A 13,639-nucleotide genomic window follows, 5' to 3' on the forward strand; every position below is an offset into this window, starting at 1 on the left:
CTAGTGGTAATAGCCTAGTGGTAATAGGATTTAATTAGAAGGATCTAGAATCCTAATCAATGTAGAATTACTTTCCTTGTATGATTGAGATTCTATGCATTGTAATCCTCTATATAAAGAGGCCCCTATTATTAATGAGAATACACAGAAAATTTCTCCCAAATTCAGTTTCTCTACAACAAAAATAACTTTGAAATATAAAAATACATTCACTTTCTCTACAGTAACTACTCATTATGTGCAGTTATCTATAGGGAGCAAATCATTCAGATAACTACTATATACTATCATATAACTTTCTTCATTTTATTTTTATTTTTTAATAATTTTTGCAATTTTTTTTTAAACTACATGCAGAGCATACTAGCATAGTGTGATTTAAAAGCAGTTGACACATACTAAAACATAGTTTGTTAAATTTAAATAGCGGTTTTAAATTCTAAAAGGAACATGATGTTTAGTATTTTGGGTATGGCTTCAGTTTATACGTCACTAATATTAGTACTGTGTTAATCACAAGTCTCATTGCTGTACGTGAAGCGCCCTTTTCTGCTTTACGTACTCTTCCTCTTTATATCCCATTTCATTCTTTTCCCTTTCTCACGATCCATTGTCTCCTCCATTTGCTATTCGATCTGCGATCTTCATCTCAAATTCAAGCATCATTGTTGCTGCACTAGAATTGCATCGGAATGGAACTAAATCAAAAGGTAAATTTACATCATTTCATTCATAACATATATAGTCAGGAATTTAAGTTTTTTTTTTTTTTTTTCTTTATGCTAATAATGCTCCGCTGGTTTATATGCTTGCTGAATAGTTAGTCCTTCTCTTATTCAATCAATTCGAGACTCAAATTTGGAAGCTTGTCGTTGAATTTGAATTGATGTCATATGTAGTTTATCTTGAATGTTAGAAACATTTGATCTCACTATTTCTATTACTGGCTCAATTTACAATTTGATCAGGGGTTAATGACCAACAGCAAAATTCCTAACAGAAATTAAGGCATGGCACACAATTATTCTCATGAATTGGTGAAATGAATAGAATGGATTTAAAACTTAAAAGCAAATAAAGATTAGCAATTTGCATGATTCCCATGATGGCCTCTTTCCCATTCTTAGTCAAGCAAATGAAGAACGTGCTATCTTTTCTAAAAGCAAAGAGGTATTGTTTTGTTGGAAATTTAAGAATGTCCAATGATACTTCTCGTTTGAAGAAAGGTATTCTGTTGTTGGAAATTTAACAACTGTTAGTCATCTGAGCGTGCCTTCCTTCTGACCAATTGCCATTTTGCAGTCGATGCTACCAATGGCTACCAGCACGAAAGCCGATGAATTCCGACCAAGAAAAAGGAAAGCCCATGAAGCAGAGGCTTCATCGGACACGTCCTCCTCAAATCATTGGATTTATGAAGTTTTCTTGAGCTTCAGGGGTGAAGACACGCGCAACAACTTCACGGGCCATCTCTACCTGGCCTTAAAGGAGGCTGGAATCAATGCTTTTATTGACGACAATGAACTGAAGAGGGGAGAGATTATAGATGAGGAACTGGTGCGGGCAATCCAAGGGTCCAAAATCTGTGTCATCGTCTTCTCAAGGAGGTATGCAGATTCCAGTTGGTGTCTTGAGGAGCTAGTGAAGATCATGGAGTGTAGAAGAACACTGGGGCAACTAGTCTTTCCACTATTCTATGATATTGATCCTTCAGATGTCCGGAAACAGAGTGGTAGTTTTGCAGAGGCATTTGATCAAAAACATGGAGACAAAGATGAAAATAAGGTCAAGAGGTGGAGAGCTGCTCTTACCGAAGCTACAAATTTGTCTGGCTGGGATCTTAGAACTAAAGCTGATGGGTAATATTTACTAATTGATCTACCTGTTTAAGTATATTGGTATTTGAGAGAGATTGATGAGAGAAGTGTATTTCATTATAGAGAATAGGAGCCCTATATATAGGGATTACAAAGTGCATAATCTAATGTTACAAGGAATACCAATCCGTGTAGGATTGGGAAATCTAGAACCTTCTCTCCTATTCCTATTCCTAGTTTGATAAGGCACACTAAACTTGATTTTCCTTCAACACTCCCCCTTGTGCCGCTCAAACTTGGTAGTGACGCTTCATCCGTTGCCTCGTTAAAAACCTTGCCAGGTAACAAAAACCCTGTGGGACAAAAATAATCCTGGTCGAAGGACAAAAAGAGCACAACACGTCCTTCACTCTTCGAGATCGAACATGTAGACATCATAACTCCCCCTGATGTCGATATCTCCCCCTGATTGCTACAATCGTGGGAGTTCGGATAACATTCTCAATCCGATGCTCTTCACATGTTTCTCGAAGGTGGATTTAGGTAACGACTTAGTGAATAAGTCCGCTACATTATCCTCTGATCGGATTTGATTCACTTCAATCTTTAGAAGTGATTGTTGTTGCTGATTATAAAAGAACTTAGGCGATATATGCTTGGTGTTGTCGCCCTTGATGAAACCTAACTTCATTTGTTCAATACAAGCTGCATTATCCTCATAAATGCATGTAGGGTCATCTGTGGTAGACTTCAAACCACAACTTCCTTGAATGTGTCGAATTACAGACCTTAACCATACACATTCACGTACAGCTTCATGTAGAGCAATAATCTCTGCATGATTTGAGGAAGTAGCAACAAGGGTCTGTTTCGTAGACCTCCAAGATATCGCAGTGCTTCCCATGGTAAAGACATAACCTGTTTGGGAGCGACCTTTGTGAGGGTCAGAGAGGTACCCTGCATCAGCAAAGCCCATCAAGACATCATTGTCGTTTTGATGGAGGGAGATAGGAGGACGCCGGCCACCATGAGCGGCGGCGGCGCCGGCGCCGGCAACATGGCCGGCGGCCATTCCATGGACGGGGGCGTTTTGCCTTTTTGGGTCCGATCCCAATTTTCCGTCATTCCTTTTCTCTCTGTAGGGATAGAATAGGCCCATATCAATCGTACCTCTTAGGTATCGAAAGATGGTCTTTACACCAATCCAATGGCGGCGTGTTGGCGCAGAGCTGTGTCGAGCTAACAAGTTCACTGCGAATGAGATATCCGGTCTTGTGCATTGAGCTAAGTACAATAATGCGCCTATTGCACTTAAATAGGGCACTTCGGCCTCTAGGGGTTCTTCGTCCTCATCCCTTGGACGAAACGGATCTTTTCCGGGCTCAAGACTACGGCCGATCATGGGAGTACTTGCAGGCTTTGCTTTATCTTCATTAAAGCGCCTTAGAATTTTCTGAGTATATGCAGACTGATGGATCAAGATTCCATCACTACGGTGCTCGAGTTCTAAACCGAGACAAAACCGTGTTTTCCCAAGATCTTTCATCTCAAATTCGGATTTCAAGTAATTAGCAGTTTCCTTTAACTCATCTAGAGTTCCAATTAGGTTCATGTCATCGACATAAACTGCTACGATTGCAAATCCGGAACTTGTTCTTTTAATGAACACGCATGGGCATATTTCATTGTTAATATATCCCTTCCCAATCAAGTAGTCACTTAGACGGTTATACCACATCCGTCCGGATTGTTTTAATCCATATAGTGAGCGTTTTAATCTTATTGAAAACGCGCTCCGTGGTTTAGAGCCACTTGATTTGGGTAATTGAAGTCCATCTGGAACCTTCATATATATCTCTGAATCTAGATCCCCATAGAGATATGCTGTAACCACATCCATAAGCTGCATGTCAAGTTTTTCGGAAACTACCAAACTGACAAGGTAGCGGAACGTTATAACGTCCATTACGGGAGAATATGTCTCCTCGTAGTCGATTCCAGGGCGTTGTGAGAAACCTTGCGCCACAAGGCGGGCTTTATATCTTACCACCTCATTTTTCTCATTACGCTTTCTAACAAAGACCCATTTATGGCCAACAGGCTTTACACTTGGGGGTGTCTGCGTTACAGGCCCAAATACCTGTCTCTTTGTTAGTGAATCCAATTCAACCTGGATCGCATCTTTCCATTTAGGCCAATCTGCTCTTCGTTGACATTCTTCAACAGAGCGAGGTTCGATATCATCATATTCTATAATCCCTTTCGCAATATGATATGCAAATGCATCATCAATCGCCATAGAATTTCTATCCATCATCTCATGTACACTAGTGTAATTTATGGAGATCTCTCTATTCTCTGGAGTTGGTTCTGACATTGGAGCGTCCCCAATGATGTCTCTTGGACATAACCATAATCCGGAATATTCTCATGAGATGGATTATTTATATCGATGATTAATGGATTATTTTGTGCCAAACTCGCTTTCTTTCTTGGGCGAGAATCCATCGAACCTATGGGCCTCCCGCGCTTCTTGGCGGGAGCCGTGGGCCTAGCCACAACGTCACCATCATTGAGAGATGGGACGTTGGCGCCATGCTCATGCATTCTTGAGTTGGCGTCATGTCCTCTACTTTTAGGGACATCAATCCTTGCAGGCACGTTTGCAGCAGGGATGTGTGATCTCGTCACTTTAGCGATCTCAGAAAACGCATCAGGCATCGAATCTGCTACGTTCTGAAGATCGAGAATTCTCCGCACTTCAATTTCTGACTGTGCGGTTCGGGGATCAAGATGAGACATAGTGGGGACAGACCACGACAATTCCTGTCGTTCCTGTTGAACATTGATGTTCTTATCTCCCCTAACGACGGGAAGACTGTCTCATCGAAGTGACAATCCGCAAATCTAGCGGTAAAGAGATCGCCTGTCAAAGGTTCTACGTAGCGGATAATCGTTGGAGAATCATATCCAACATAAAGGCCTAATCGTCTTTGAGGACCCATTTTGGTGCGCTGTGGCGGCGCAATAGGCACATAGACTGCACACCCGAATATGCGTAAGTGTGAGACATCAGGCTCATACCCAGTAACCATCTGGGACGCAGAGAAGGGTTGAGTGGCAGTGGGCCTCAGACGAATAAGCACAGCTGCATGCAATATTGCATAGCCCCAAGCAGAAATAGGGAGATTGGTGCGCATCACCAATGCTCGAGCAACCATTTGAAGTCGTTTAATGGTGGCTTCTGCGAGACCATTTTGGGTATGAACATGAGGAACAGGATGTTCAACATCAATCCCAATGGACATGCAATAATCATCAAAAGTCTTTGATGTAAACTCCCCAGCATTGTCTAATCTTATAGACTTAATGGGATGATCAGGGTGGTGAGCCCGTAACTTAATTATTTGTGCTAGGAGTTTAGCAAATGCAGCGTTCCTTGTGGACAATAGCATGACATGTGACCAGCGTGTCGATGCATCAACCAACACCATAAAATATCTAAATGGTCCGCATGGTGGTTGAATAGGTCCACAAATATCACCTTGAATTCTTTGCAAGAATGGTATATTTTCCTTGGTGTCCTTTGCATAGGATGGTCTTGATCCTAACTTTGCTAAAGAGCAGGCTTTGCAGAACGAATGATGGGCTTTAGAAACAACCAATGAGGATTTTGGTTGAGCCACAAAGTCACAAGTGACTTTAGAAGTAAAAGTTGGAGACAAAGGACCCTTGGTGGCGTCAATGCCACCCTGAGGCCGCAGGGGGAAGGCGGCGCCGGCCAAGGATGGCCGGATTTGGGGGTGAACGGCGCCGTGAGGCGCAGGGGCTCCTTCGGTGTCCAAAAACCGAGTTTTACTTCTTTTCGTTCTGAAAAAGGGATGTCCGTGTGAAGTCTTTAATATACGGATCATCATGTCACGACCTGGGTGTCCCAAACGGTCGTGCCAAAGCCTATACGTGTCGGAATCCCATAAATCATCTCTCATGACATGGTTGGATTCAATGACTCGAATAGTGGTGGCATACAACCCACTAGAGCGACACATAAGTTTCTCTAATACTCGTTTATGTCCGTAGTCATTAGAGGTGATGCAAAGGAACTCTTGTCCATTCTCACAATGTGTTTCCACATGAAAACCATTGGCTCTTATATCTTTGAAGCTCAATAGGGTTCTTCCTGCCCTAGGAGCATAAAGAGCTTCGGTGACATTCAAAGTAGTGCCATTAGGCAACATAAATTGAGCTGGTCCTCGACCATGAATCAATTGAGATGGTCCAGCCATCGTAGTCACAGAAGATCGAGTAGGCGCCATCCATAGGAATAGCTGCCTGTTTCGAAGGATGGTATGTGTAGTGGCACTATCCACGAGGCATTCGAGCTCTCCGGGAAACATACTGAAAAATAATAAAGTTCGAATTTAGAATATGTCCAAGACATTTGAATAAAATAAGTCGATACTTTATTAATGATAGCCAATGATTACATCAAAGTTTCTTGACTAAAATCTAATCCAATATAAAATCAAATAGTAGACAAATCGTAGTCACTTAATCCGTTCGGTAATTTCAATTTTGTTGTGACCAGGTAAGGTAAGGTGAGATTTTGGTGGAGCGTTGCTCACTTTTAAAACCGTTCTCTCAGATCAAACCTTGCCTAGACATCACAAGTACTCTTGAGTACGCCTAGAGGGAAAAAGTTAATACAATAAGTCATGTTATTGACTTAAGGCATAATTGCCATTACATGATTCTTGGAAAAAATAAAGGACTATACTAATCAAAATCTGCAGCATCCGTGTGCAATTCTTTGTCAGATTTGAAGTCCGCTATGGTGAGATTGACGTTGACATCATCACCATCTTCTTCTATATTTTCGGCAAAGTTGGCTTCATGCTCTCTGAAGTCTCTAAATGCCTTGTAATGCGCAGCCAATTGTTTGCTTGCGTTGCATTGTTTGAACCAGTGCTCACTAGATCCACATCGATGACACATGTCATTGTGATTTCCTCCCTTTAATTGAGGTGCATTGTTTGCACTTGGGTGGCGTCCCCCATAGGAGTTGGCGCCATTCCCACGGCCCTGGGTGGTTCCTCCATGTCCTGGAGCCCCACGGCCTCCTCTCCCACGTTGCCATGTATTGCCACGTGATCGTCCTTCATTCTGACGAGTACCTTCCTTTGTAGGGCGGTTATATGGACCAGAACGTCCGTTGTGTCCCTTATTCTTAGGGTTCCGCTCCTTGCGCCCTCCTTTGGGTGCATTATTATAATTCGCCTCTTGAACGCTCTTAGTTCCGATAGGCCTTGAATTATAATTCTTCACGAGGATATTATCATGCTTTTCAGCTACAGACATAATAGTAATGAGCTGATGAAATCTCGTGATCCGTCTAGTATCGAACTCCGTTCGATATTGCTTTGAGAGCAAAATTGCTGAGACGGGGAAGGTGGAGAGAGTTTTCTCAATTAGTTCTTGCTCTGTGACGGGTTGTCCACAGAACCCCAACATGGTTTTGAGGCGTAGAACTTCTGAATTGTATTCAGCTACAGACTTGAAGTCGGCGAATCGTAGATTGCCCCATTGAACTTTCAAGTCAGGGAGGAGGGTATCCTTGATATTACCAAATCGCTCTTCTAGCGCGACCCATAATTCTCTAGCATCCTTGATTGCCATGTACTCCAGTCGGAGTGATTTATCCATGTGGCGCCTCATCAAGATGAGGGCGGTGGCATTGTTCGTAGCCGTACGCTCAAATATGAGAGTAGGATTAGGAGCTTGAATTAAGGGTAGGATCCCTTTTGAAGTGAGATGGTGCTCAACATCCGTGGCCCAACTATGATATTCCGAGCCAGTTGAGGTAAGTGCAGGAAAGTCAAGTTTCGACATCCTGAAATAAGAAGAAGAAATATATTAGTTTCGGAGTTTAAAACTTCCACGACAACTAAATATTAAGATTTCCGAGCTATGCTACCAAGAAATCGATTTCCAAGAAAATTGGATTAGACCGAAACAATGATGTTTATAAGGTCATAAATCGATGCTTGCGGACGCTCTTAGTCCGAAGTCTTACGAACGCTCTTAGTTCGTTAATTGCGTGAATCCCCACGATTCCGCATTGAATCGAACCCACGTTCTATGAAAGGTGGGATGAAGAAGAAGGGAGGTTTTGAAGTCCCCGAGAAAAAGAAAGAATTTCAAATCAGGAACTTTAAAGCTTACTCTTTGGATACTTACTTGTTGGTTTTGGATCACGCGCGTGTCGATGCAGGCGTGATGGAGCGAAGTAATCTAAGTAGAGGCGTGCAGCTGATGCGGGGCAGCAGGGGCTGCGGAGGTAGTAGTGGTGCAGGAGTAGCGGAGGCAAACTGCAGGGGCAGCAGCAGTGGTGCAGGGCTGCAGGTGCACGGGTGCGTAGGCGGGGCAGCAGCGTGCGCAGGTGTGCGCGGGGCAGCAGGGACGCTGCAGGGGCAGCGTGGGGTGGACGCACGGGCGCGGGGCTGCAAGGCAGCGAACTGAGCGCGGGGGCGCGCTGGCAGGTAGGCAGGCCGAGAGGGCTGCAGTAGTAGGCGGGCTAGCAAGGGACTAGGTGCTGCAGGGGCTTGCGGCAGATTTCGGTGGGAAGAACTTTTCAGGGTTTTTGGTTTTCTGTTTTTGTGGCTAGAGTCGTGCTGATAACGTGTTTAAGTATATTGGTATTTGAGAGAGATTGATGAGAGAAGTGTATTTCATTATAGAGAATAGGAGCCCTATATATAGGGATTACAAAGTGCATAATCTAATGTTACAAGGAATACCAATCCGTGTAGGATTGGGAAATCTAGAACCTTCTCTCCTATTCCTATTCCTAGTTTGATAAGGCACACTAAACTTGATTTTCCTTCAACACTACCTTAATTGCTATCTATTATCCGTAACTTATATTAATAAAATCTCATTTGCTGAAGTCACAGATTTCATTACTTGGTTGCTCAACCCTTATGTAGTAGAGGTTATTACCATAGAACAAGATGACACATTAGATCAAAGATCATTTTTTTTGCATTCTTTCAACAAAAATATCTCCTAGATATGCACGAGTGTGCGCACAACCTTTTTGAAGATTTTGATTCCTTGATTTCTGAGTTCTAAGTTGCAATTTTGTTGAAATGTTATTCTTTAGGAGCAACAACTGTGTATAGAATATTTGTAGTACGTATCAATTCAATTTGATCTTCTAATTGGATGATGAGTCTAATTCTGCTGTGCTGACCTATTGTTATTGCCAGGCATGAAGCGAACTTTATACGGATGATTATTCAGGAGATCTCTAAATTTCTTAATAATACAGACTTAAAGGTAGCGGAAAATGAAACTGGAATAGACTCTCGTATGCAAGATATTATTCCTCTTTTAGGTGTTGGAACAGCACATGATGTTCGCATTGTTGGAATTTGCGGTATGGGGGGGATCGGAAAAACAACAGTTGCAAAGGCTCTTTACAACAAATTTCGTCAAAGCTTTGAAGCTTCAAGTTTCCTTCCTGATGTCAGGGAAACGATGCACAACAACGGCATGGTTAGTTTGCAAGAAAGCCTTCTTTCCGATATCTCTAAAACAAGCATGACCGAGGTACGTCATGTTGACAGAGGGATCAATGTGATAAAAAATAGACTCGGATGCAGAAGGGTATTTGTCGTAATTGATGATGTCGACCAAGTGGAGCAATTGAATGCATTAGCAATAGACCGTGACTCATTTTGTCTGGGAAGCAGAGTGCTTATAACGACAAGAGACGAACATTTGCTAAAGCAACTTGGAGTGGATTTTATATATCAAGCTCGAGTGATGGACAGAGAAGAAGCTCTCAAACTCTTTAGTTTGCATGCCTTTAAAACTCATTGTCCCCTAATGAAGAATATCTTAAACTCTCAAGAAGGGTTGTTGATTGCTGTGGAGGTTTGCCACTAGCTCTTAAAGTTCTAGGTTCTTTTCTAGTTCAAAGAAGCACAAAATTTTGGGAAAGTGAAATCAAGAAATTGCAAACAGTTCCTCCACTCGAAGTTCAAGAAAAACTCAAAATAAGTTTTGATGGGCTAAATGATGATACAGAGAGGGACATATTCCTTGATTTATCATGTTTCCATATTGGGAAGAAGATGGACTGGGTCAAACAAATATTGGATAGTTGTGACCTTTTTCCAGATTCAGGAATTGAGGTCCTCATTCAACGTTGCCTTGTAACTGTTAGTAAGGAAAACAAGCTGATGATGCATGATTTGCTTCGCGACATGGGTAGAGCAATTGTCCGTGAAAAATGCCGTGACAACCCTGGAAAATGGAGTAGAGTGTGGCGCCGGGAAGATGCAATAGAGGTATTGAGTGACGAATCTGTGAGTACCTTCGTCTACCAAACTTCATGTTCAGTAATTGAATATACTACAAGAGTAGCATATGCATCCGTCATCAAATTAGTATGCCCCATATGTGTTTGAACTCATAAATAAAAAATAAAATAAAAATTCATAAGTAATTCATCAACTCTGATAGTCTGATTCACTGATTGTATGATTCAATACTTTCGAATGCAAAATGTATTTTGAGTAAGTTTTTCTTTTACTACAGGCATGCAAAACAGTTTCATGTTGTAAACAAGATCATGTGCATTAAGAACTTACAGTTCTGGTAATACCATGTAATGCAGTTAGTTTCTTTTTCCACATCACCTTGGTATTGTGCTGTGCATTTAATAAGGTTTAAGGCTCCAATGACACAGAATCAATAAATACTCGCTGCTTGGCACAGTAAGTAAGTAATCCGTAACTCGATAGTGTAAGTCGATCATGTATCTCTCTTGTAGTTTAGGCCTGCCTGCATTCATGAATCCACTTATGCGTAGGAAGTTAGAAATTCTTTTCATGACATGCAGATAACCCTCTCGATGTCTTTTGTTCACAGGGATCTGATGAAATTCAAGGACTCACTCTAGACATGGGGAGCATAAAATCAGAGAAAAGGCCTGAATTAAGGACAGAAGCATTTGCAAAAATGAAGAGACTGAGATTTCTCGAACTCAGTTGTGTTGAGCTCACTGGAGGCTGCAAATATCTCCCCAACAAGTTAAGATGGCTCCACTGGTCTGAATTCCCTCTAGAGTTCATACCAAAAGACTTTAGTCTAGGAGAAGTAGTTGCTATCTACCTGCCATATAACAAACTCAGATACGTTTGGGAAGATTCTTGGGTATATTACTACTCTAACCAATTTATTACTTCTTTCCTTGGTTTTGTTCACAATATCACACTCTCTTTATTTCTTTTCTTTTGGGATTTTGATCTTTGTTTTTGTTTTAACTTTGTCTAACAGGTCCTTGCGAAATTGAAGATTCTTGATCTCAGTCATTCCAGGTTCTTAAAACGATCACCTGACTTTTCAACTATCCCAAATCTCGAGAAATTATTCCTAACAGATTGTGGGAAATTGGCAACGGTTCACCAGTCCATTGGAGGACTTAAAAGGCTTTCTTTGGTTAATCTTGAGGGCTGCAAAATTCTTGAGGAGCTTCCAAGGAGTTTCTATAAGTTACAATCTATAGTAACTCTTGTTCTTGATGGCTGTGAAAGCTTTGAGAAATTGGATGAGGAAATAGGGGACATGACATCGTTGTCTACTTTGAGTGCAAATGGCACAGCCATAACAGAACTGCCGTCTTCCATTGTGAGATTAACGAACCTGAGATATTTATCTCTACTATATTGGGAGCCCATTACACGTAATTTCCGTAATCTCATATTGCCTCCTTCCGTTCAAGGCTTAAGCTCTTTAGTTGATCTATATATCAATTGCTGCTATATAACTAATGTTCCCAAGGATCTTGGAACTCTATCTTCCTTGGAAAGATTATCTATAACTAATGTTCCAACTAATTTGCAAAGCCTGCCAAGCCTCAGTGGCCTCTCCCAGCTTGTATGCCTACGCTTGCTTGATTGCAATCTTACCGATGAATCGATAAAGGTTATGGATCTTGGGAGTCTTTCCTCTTTGAAATCGTTACATCTAGATGATAACAGTTTCAGTAGCCTTCCAAGCCTCCGCAGCCTTTCTAAGCTTGTCAATATAGATTTGAGAAGTTGTACAAACCTTGTTGCAATCCCAGATTTACCAACAAGTCTGACGAAGCTCTGCGCCTCCGACTGCACTGCATTGGAAATAATGCCGGACTTTTCAGATATGTCCAATCTGAGACAGATGTTTCTAGACGGATGTGCCAAACTCGTTGAGGTTCCAGGCTTGGATGAATCTTTGAAAAGCTCCATGAGGCTGCTTGTAATGGAAGGGTGCATCAATATCACTGCTACCTTCAAGGAGAAAATTCTACAGGTCTCTCTCTCTCTCTCTCTCTCTCTCTCTCTCTCTCATTCTCATCTTGCTTCTTGTATGGTATAGGGATGGAATTTCATTGGTCCGAGTGACGTCATGGTTCTGGGACCTGATCCTAGTGACATCATCGGTCTGGGACCTGGTGGCATATTTCTCCCTCCGACTGACATTCCTGAGTGGTTCCCGTGGGTCAATGATGGTGGCAGAATAAATTTTCAAGTGCCTGAAGTTAGGGGGAGTAATGTAATAGCCATCACTCTCTGCTTCACTTGTTTAAAAAATGATATTCTTGACACAGAATTTCCAAGTAGTGGCGTTTGGGTTACAAACCATACCAAGCTCACTACATTTTACATTGCGCCAGTGCAATCAAGCCTTGGAGACTGTCTCCATTTCGAGTGTCTTTGGCTGGGACATTTACCCAGCTATAAGTTCAATTTGGAAGGAGGCGACTTTGTTGAAATTTTGATAACAACCGCACTTCCATTTCTCGGAGTAGTGAAAAAATCAGGGGTCAGTCTAGTATGCGACACCAAACAGCCAGAGTTCAGGGTTGATACTGACTGGGTAGATAAGATGTGTTTTTCTCGTCCATATACTGGAGGCAATAATAATATGGAATAGACCCCTTGCTGGTTATGTCGATGATGTAGTCACCTGATGAGGAGTTGAGGACCAACCTCCGACAAAGATTGAGGCATGAGGAAGCCATTTTGAGGTCTTAGATCATGGTTCTTGAAGGTATTTGGGGAGCAGTTTGGGCAACTATCTCACCCCATTGACTACGCCATTCATCATGATGTTGGTCATTACTCATTAGTTTCTGTACATGGTAGGCCGTAGGAGTGCAACTGAACATCGTAGGCACACATTAATAGATTCTACAGTGTTTACTGATTGATTGGCCCTTATCAATTTGTCTTGGTTATAACTTATAATGCAGGAAGTCATTTCTTTTGATATGTGTCTGTTCTGCTTCATGCATTAATCTTTCGATCTTCTTTTTGCAAGTAGTAGCATGTTTGAGTAAGGCACAAATCGGCTATATGTTTGGTGGAGTATCCATTTTGCTGAGTTATGGAAACGATAAATTCCTGCTGTTCTTTATGTATTGATACATTTCCATTCTGCATCAGTTAGTACTACTTTGCAAATGGGAACATAAAAATATGCATTACTAGGAGTTCAGAATTTTTGGATATTGTGGGTTCATGTGAAGGATTTATTAAATGTCATAATTAAATTTTAGCATTTCTGAATGTCGTCAATACTATCATTAGTTAACATATGTATCGATCAAAGATCAAAGTTAAAAGTTGGAACAGTTTTATGCTTTCGATTGCTAGTTGGTAATGTCCTACAGGACTGTAAGTATGATTGGTAACTTGGTATTGTTCTCTTATGATGCTATGAAAGAGTCACTAACAGATATAATAGTTTGGAAGGGCCAAACACCCTTCCAA

At 41.5% G+C, this 13,639-nt stretch overlaps 1 pseudogene; it reads left to right on the forward strand.

Annotated features, from left to right (window-relative positions):
• The first annotated feature begins 601 nt into the window (after positions 1-601).
• Positions 602-12,901, forward strand: LOC112177685 (annotated as a pseudogene).
• Positions 12,902-13,639: the final 738 nt, after the last annotated feature.

Source organism: Rosa chinensis, chromosome 7 (genome assembly GCF_002994745.2).
Source record: "Rosa chinensis cultivar Old Blush chromosome 7, RchiOBHm-V2, whole genome shotgun sequence".
NCBI lineage: Eukaryota > Viridiplantae > Streptophyta > Magnoliopsida > Rosales > Rosaceae > Rosa > Rosa chinensis.